Source organism: Nicotiana tomentosiformis, chromosome 11 (genome assembly GCF_000390325.3).
Source record: "Nicotiana tomentosiformis chromosome 11, ASM39032v3, whole genome shotgun sequence".
In the NCBI taxonomy this organism is placed as follows: Eukaryota; Viridiplantae; Streptophyta; class Magnoliopsida; order Solanales; family Solanaceae; genus Nicotiana; species Nicotiana tomentosiformis.
In genome coordinates this window covers 116,892,731-116,900,759 of record NC_090822.1, presented here as the reverse complement: position 1 = coordinate 116,900,759, position 8,029 = coordinate 116,892,731, and the positions used below count along the sequence as shown (strand labels likewise).

The 8,029-nt window shown below is 33.2% G+C and overlaps 1 long non-coding RNA gene across 1 annotated transcript; it reads right to left on the bottom strand.

Annotated features, from left to right (window-relative positions):
• Nucleotides 1-3,910: 3,910 nt before the first annotated feature.
• On the bottom strand, nucleotides 3,911-7,559 carry LOC138900692 (uncharacterized). The gene is made up of 3 exons (XR_011411845.1): nucleotides 7,435-7,559; nucleotides 7,270-7,338; nucleotides 3,911-3,970 (listed from the first exon to the last, which is right to left on the bottom strand). It is a non-coding gene; the product is annotated as an uncharacterized lncRNA (long non-coding RNA).
• Nucleotides 7,560-8,029: the final 470 nt, after the last annotated feature.

Sequence of the window (8,029 nt, the reverse complement as noted above, 5' to 3'; positions counted from 1 at the left end):
TTTTTTATTCGTTCTAAAAAAAATAATCATTTTTTAAATTTAAAAACAATTTAGTTTAAACAAGCATAGTCGGCCTTGTCTTCATTTCCTTGTCCTTTGGCTTCTTATCTATTTCGTGTATTCTTGATCTTCATGATGATTTGATAGAAAATATGAGGGAAAATATTGTGTTTTCATTTTAATTTTAAAATAATTATATAAATAATTTATATCCATGAATTACAGTGAGTTTTTACTTTTTGACACAATATGCACAATAATTTATGACACAATATGCACTAGTACGTACCAATGCCATGCCAAATTTTAGGGGTAGTTTGGTTGGTAACATAATGGATAACGATCACATGATAAAATGCCGAATCACCTTATTTCGAGTTTGATTATGTTTTCGCATCAGAGGATTAACAATCCTAAGATTAGTTATACCACAATTATAATATTATTCATATTCCACATTGAGTAGGATAATAATTTGAATATTAATTCTGGGATACAACATTAGTTCCCAAAATAAATTTGGGATCGGCAATATGAATCTTCATTTCTTTCATTAAGTTCAACTCATATCATCATCACTAACGAAATAAAAATAAAAGTGAGAGTGTGTGTGTGTTTGTGTATATATATGTATGTGTAAATAATAGTATATAGTAATAGTAATAATGAAGATGATAATAACAACAACAACAACAACAACAACAACAACAACAACAACAACAACAACAACAACAACAACAACAACAACAACAACAACAACAACAACAACAACAACAACAACAACAACAACAACAACAACAACAACAACAACAACAACAATAATAATAATAATAATAATAATAATAATAATAATAATAATAATAATAATAATAATAATAATAATAATAATAATAATAATAATAATAATAATAATAATAATAATAATAATAATAATAATAATAATAATAATAATAATAATAATAATAATAATAATAATAATAATAATAATAATAATAATAATAATAATAATAATAATAATAATAATAATAATAATAATAATAATAATAATAATAATAATAATAATAATAATAATAATAATAATAATAATAATAATAATAATAATAATAATAATAATAATAATAATAATAATAATAATAATAATAATAATAATAATAATAATAATAATAATAATAATAATAATAATAATAATAATAATAATAATAATAATAATAATAATAATAATAATAATAATAATAATAATAATAATAATAATAATAATAATAATAATAATAATAATAATAATAATAATAATAATAATAATAATAATAATAATAATAATAATAGAAATTCTTTACCAAGTCTAAAATCTAGCTATTCCCAACTAGTAGGTATCACCTACTTAGATTTTCCTCTTCCATTGTGTCTTATCATTAGCTATTTCTGTATTGATTTTAAGGATCTATAGATCTTCATAGTCATCTTCCCTTCATGTGATTTTAGGTCTACCCCGTTCTTTTTAACACCTTCTCCACCGTAGTTTCACACCTACGAACCGGCGTATTTGTAGGTCAACGCAGGACATAACCAAATTATCTTAAGCGACCTTCTATCTTTTTACCCTTAATGTGTGCTATTGCACTTTATGGCGAATGTGATCATTCTTAATCTTATCTAATCTTGTGTGACGCCACATTCATCTTAGCATTCGCATTTCTATCATTCTCATTTTGTGGATATATTGAACTTTAGCAGCCCAATATTCATTACAACAACAACAATGATAACAACAAACCCAATATATTCTCATAAATGAGGTATGAGGAGGGTAGTGTGTACGCGGACCTTCCTACCTTATAAAGGTAGAGAGATTGTTTCTGATAGACCCTCGGCTCAAAGAACAGTGAAAATAAAGCAACAAGTAGCAGACAATAGTAACAACAATGTATTATGGTAATGACGCAAATGGCACAACATATAATAATAAAGAACCATGAATAAGATAATACAAAAATAGTCCTAGTTCTACTGGTAAGCCTAAGAGGAACACACTACTATCTGTCAACCTACACCCCTAATCCTCGACTTCCACACCTTTCTATCGTGGGTCATATCCTCGGTAAATTGGAGCAATGACATGTCTTGCCTAACTACCTCTCCCCCAATACTTCTTAGGCCTACCCCTTCCCTTTTCTCAGACCCGCTATGGCCAACCTCTAATACCTCCTGACCGGAGCATCTATGTCTTTCCTCTTCACATGCTACAACCATCTCAGCCTCGATTCCCGCAACTTGTCCTCCACATATGCCACTCCTGCCTTATTCCTAATAACTTCATTCTTAATCCTTTCCTTCTTGGTATGTCCACACATCCATCTCAAACATCCTCATTTCAGCTAGTTTCAGCTTCTGGACATGACACCTTTTGACAGGCCAGCATTCAGCCCCATACAATATGGCCGGTTTAACCACCACTATGTAGAACTTGCCCTTAAGTCCAGGTGACACATTCTTATCACACAAAACTCCCGAGGCGATCCTCCATCTCATTCACCCCGCTCTAATACGATGAGTAACATCATCGTAAATCTCCATGTTGCCTTAAATAATGGACCCAAGATACTTGAGACTATCCCTCTCGGGGACGACTTGAGTACCAATCTTCACATTCACTCCTTCTTCATGCATCCCATCACTGAACTTGCACTCCAAGTACTCAATTTTTGGCCTACTCACCTTAAAACCCTTAGACTCCAGCGTCTGTCTCCAAATTTCTAACCTAGTGTTAACTATGTCTTGCGTCTCATCACTCAGGACTATGTCATCAGCGAATAGTATACATCATGGAACCTCCTTTTGCATGTGTCGTGTCAGCACCTCTAATGCTAAGGCAAACAAAAACATGCTAAGAGTCGATCCCTGATGCAACCCTGTCTCCACTGGGAAATGATCTAAGTATCCTCTCGCAGTCCTCACTCGAGTCTTCGCTCCCTCATACATGTCCTTAATCACCATAATGTACGCCACTAGAACACCGCTAGCCTCCATACATCTCCATAAATCCTTTCTCGGGACTTTATCATAGGCCTTCTCACTACAAGAAAGTAAGGATACGACGACATTAAATAAATATCATATAATGTTGCGTAAATGTTGCAAATTTATTTACCGACATTTAATTTACATTCGTATCAAATGTCGTAAATTTTGGGGTCGGGAATTTTCCGACATTTAGATAAATATCGGTTAGAAATTTACGACATTTATTTATGACATTTTTTGAAAGGTCACATAAATTGCTGACATTTAAAATAATGTAGGTAAATAAATTATGACATTTATTTAATGCTCTTTAAAAAAGTCGCATTATAATTTGTGACATTTTGGTAAATGTCAATAAATTTTTATGACATTTAAGTGAATGTCAAGTAATTTAGTGACATTTTTTAAAATCTTGTGAAATATCACATTAAAATTTCCATATCAAATTTTCTAATATAAGAATAATAATCTTTTATTTAACTTTTCGTCATGACTCAAATATATATTTAATTTGTACATTCATAAATATCAACCTTTATACACAATGTAACAAATATGAAATAGAAAATGTCTTTAGACGTTGAATTCAAAGAACATAGTACTGAGATAATAGAGGTTCTCCTTATAAGTTAGACATTCAAATCAAATGACTTGTTATATCTCAAATAAAATTTAACTCTAACTAAGTCATAAAAGATAAAGTAATTATAACTTCTAGACTAAATTCTGCAACAAGGCTTTATGGATCCATCTTTCCGCTAGTTAAGCATTCCTTTCCAATAATTGATCTTATATTCTTCAGAAGCTCTGCAAAGGAATCACATAAAATAGAATCACAACTATGTAAAAAAACTGAAAAAATTGAAGTGTCTTGCATGTTTTCCAAACTTACCCACTTCTTTTTTTTTTTTGACCCAAGTTCATTAGTTTCGGTCTTCTTAATTTTGTTAACCTGAGAAAAAAATATTAGAAAGGTTACTTTGATAGTTTATAGAATTCAAAACTGAGTGTAGAGTACAAGATACAATCAACAAGACAAAGCTTATGTATCCCCAAAATGCATCAACTTCTACAAAAACAACATAAGAACTTTGAATTACAAGCAAAAAGTCTAGAGGCAACTCTGGAAACATTTGATAGAACTTTTATACTAAATTTCCTTCTCTGACAGCATTGTAAAAGTTCTTTTGAATTGTAAGCTCTACTATTCACAAATCACAAAGATATCATCCAGCACAAACCCATCAATTCTAAAATACTAACAGACAAGTGAATATCAATTAAAATAAAATAGCTATGATTAAGCATACTTCAACCATATAGTGACAGAATTTTCACCAAGCCAAACCAGAGCAGAAGAGGCAAAAATCACAAAGAAATAAGAAATCCAAAATTATCCTACTTATAACTCTCATAGTTGTAAGCCATGCCAAAAATTATCCTACTTATATTTGAAAAATTATAAGGTCACCAACATATGCTCTGCCAACAGACTTGTTAGCTCCCATTTTCATCACTTTGATCAAAACTTTAACGACCCGGCAGGTCGTTTTAACTATTGCAATCTCGTTCCCCCATTTACTGCTCAAATTATGATTTACGGTTGTTATTTGGCTTGCTGGGATAATCGATTCGGGTTCGGTGAGATTTTGGATTGATTTGGAGCACTTAGTTCCAAGGTTTAGAATTTAAGTTCAAAAGGTTGACCGGATGTTGACTCATGTGTAACGACCCCGGAAAAATTTTGCTAAGAAAATTAAGATTTTGTGATGCCGAGGTAGATCAATTAGTACAAATATTATAGAAAGTCTCGAACTTTTTGGGCTGAACAATGCACCGATATGTAAAAGAAAATTTTGCCGGAAAAAGGGTCACTTCTGCGACCACTATGCGGTCACAAAATCACTCTGCGGACCGCATAATGGTCGCAGAGTGGATCAGAAGAGGGGCAAGATTTGAGGAAAATCTGCGGTGCATTATGCGACCGCAAACCTGTTCTGTGGTGCATTATGCGACCGCAGAACAGGTATACCGGCCGTATAATGACTGCAGACCGGGTCAGTCACGACCAGTTTTGGAGGCCAAATTATGCGGCTGATATGCGAGTGCATAATTGCGTCGGAGCTTCCATTCTTTCTAATTTTTGACCCGACCAACTTCGATTTATAGCCATTGAAGCTCATTTTTGAGCCAAAATCTGACATTTTAGAGAGAAGTGAGAGCATTTTAGATAGAGAAAGTGAACACTTAGTCATTTATCCATCAATTCTTGTTCAAGGTTTGAAAATTTCACAAGGTACTAGGGCTTCAAAGACGTAAGAATTTCTTTCCCCAATTCTTCAATTTCAGGTTGGAGTAAAGATGGGTAATTAAAAGTATGATTCTTGAGTGTTAGAGTATTATTTATACATACACATACCAATAAGGTTTATGGAAAGATTATTGAGTTCAAATGGGTAAAGATTGGGTTGAAAATGATAGAAATCTTCAAAGACTTTAATTGAAGATTTGAAGGTCGAGTTGATGTCGGGATTTGGTGAAATTTATATGGTTGGACTCGTGGTTGGATGGACGTTCATATTTTATAAATTTTATCGGGTTCTGAGACTGGGCCCCACAAGCGATTTTTGAGTGAATTTCGGATTTTTATTGGAAAATTAGTATTTCCTTATGGAATTAATTGCAATAATTGGTATTAACTGAATCGAATTAATTGTGGCTAGATACTAGACTTTCAGAGGCCAATTCTCGGGGCAAGGACATAGCAGAATAAAGAATTACATGATTTGAAGTAAGTAACAGTTTTAAAATTGGTCCTGAGGGTATGAAACCCCAGATTTTTGTATCATGTGATTACTTTGGAGGTGACGCACATGCTAGGTGACGGGCGTGTGGGCATGCACCGAGGGAATTATAACTTGGTCCGTCCCGTGAAACTGTAAAGTTGAATAACTTGTTGTTAGATATATGCTCTCTATGTGTTGTGAAAATTTGACTGTAAGGCATGTTAGAAACCATATTTAGGCTATATGTTAGTACTGCTGGGACCCACAAAGATCGTGTACATGTTAAATTATCTGCTAAATTATTGTTTGGTACTCAATTACAGTTTACTTATTTATTTTATCTCAGTCTTTATTATTCATTATTGATGCATCATATCATTGTTGTTTGGGCTGATTTCATGATTATTGAGAGCCCGAGAGATTGGAGAGATGTATGACTGAGTGAGGCCGAGGGCTTGATTGTGAGATATTGATACTATAGCACGTGAGTTGATCGTGCAGATCTAGATATTGATACTATAGCATGTGAGTTGTTCGTGCAACACGTGAGTTGGCCGTGCAGATCCAAATATTGATACTATGGCACGTGAGTTATCCGTGCAACACATGAGTTGGCCATGCAGATTATAGCACTTGGGTTGTAGGAGACCCTCCGGAGTCTGTACACCCCCAGTGAGCGCGGGTACCCAATGAGTGCTGAGAGCCGAATGGTTGAGCTGTTGTGACGAGTTGAGTATCTATTACCCTGAGAGGCTGTACTTGCTTTTCATTTGATGTTGCACTTAGTTGCTATCTGTCATTGATGTGAAATTTTTTGAAAGATTTTATATCCGGATTACATGAACTTGAACTGTATAAAACTGATTTGACTTAAACTTTTGGAATTGAAAGCATGCCTACTTTCTGCTGGAATTACTGAAAATGAACTGTAATTGTGTAGCTCGTCATTATCTGCAGCTCCTTATTTATTATCGTTACTTGCTGAGTTGGTTGTACTCATACAAAACCTTGCACTTCGTGTGCAGATTCAAGTGTTCCCGGGCATAGCGGGTGTTGATTCTCTCGTGCGGTTGATTTTCCAGAGATTCAGAGGTAGCTGTCGTGGTTCGCAGACCTTGTCTCTCTTTCCCCATCTGCTTGTTTACTGTATTTGGTCTTAAACTATTATAGACCATATTTCCAGACTTGTATTCATATTATATGCTCATGTATTCAGTGACACCGGATTTTGGGAGTGTTTATATATGTATTTGTGAGTTTTTCTTCCGCTAAATTTATATATTATGTTTTCAAACTTAAAAGATATGGTGGTTTATTGAGATTGTCGGCTTGCCTAATATTGAGATAGGCGTCATCACGACGGGTGAGATTTTGGGTCGTGACAAAAACACTCCCATATATTTTGCTCAAAAATCGAGATCATAACACCTGGACAATTAACTCGCAACTTTGATCGAAAACTCACCTTATTTTTGTGAACAACTGAAAATGGTGATAATGATTATTGGCGATCTTCAAGCGAGTTATCAGAAACCTATCACAAAGAGAGATTATTATAATTAAAAGAAAAATAAATATCAATACTAACTTTAAGTGAAAAAAGTTTGTGAATGAGCATAAGGTTATTTACCTGCTCATTACTGATTGATTTACTATTTGAGCCAATTGTAATACCCAGATATGCTTGGACCCGTGCATTTACTTTATCATCTATTGTTGCTTTCATATATTCTCTTTGCTTCTGCCAACTTTATCTGACTGATTAGTAGACATGGATGAATATGATATCTCACTATGAGAAATCCAAGTAGTGTAACTAGTTAGAAACCATCAACCACTATGTGTTGGACAATCAAATATTTTGACACAAATTTCATATTACGATATTTTCGACATGGACACAAGATTTCAGATGTATTAGCCTATCCAATGATGCAAACTGAATAAACTCTTTGGCTCTGATCTCAGATAAAGGACCGTTCCTATTCAATATGTTTATCCAATTCTTATCCGTTAACAATATAACCTATACATATAGTAACAAAGAATCAACTTCAGTAATTCTCCTTGAACTTAATCTAGTGTGAATATGTTTTACACCATCAGTAGATACACTTAGAACTTCAGATAATATTTACGACAATGTAAAGAGTTTTTACAGAAAGTTCAAATATACTCTGCAAATAAACTTAAAAGAGCCTATATAACTAGAAAACTAGAAAATC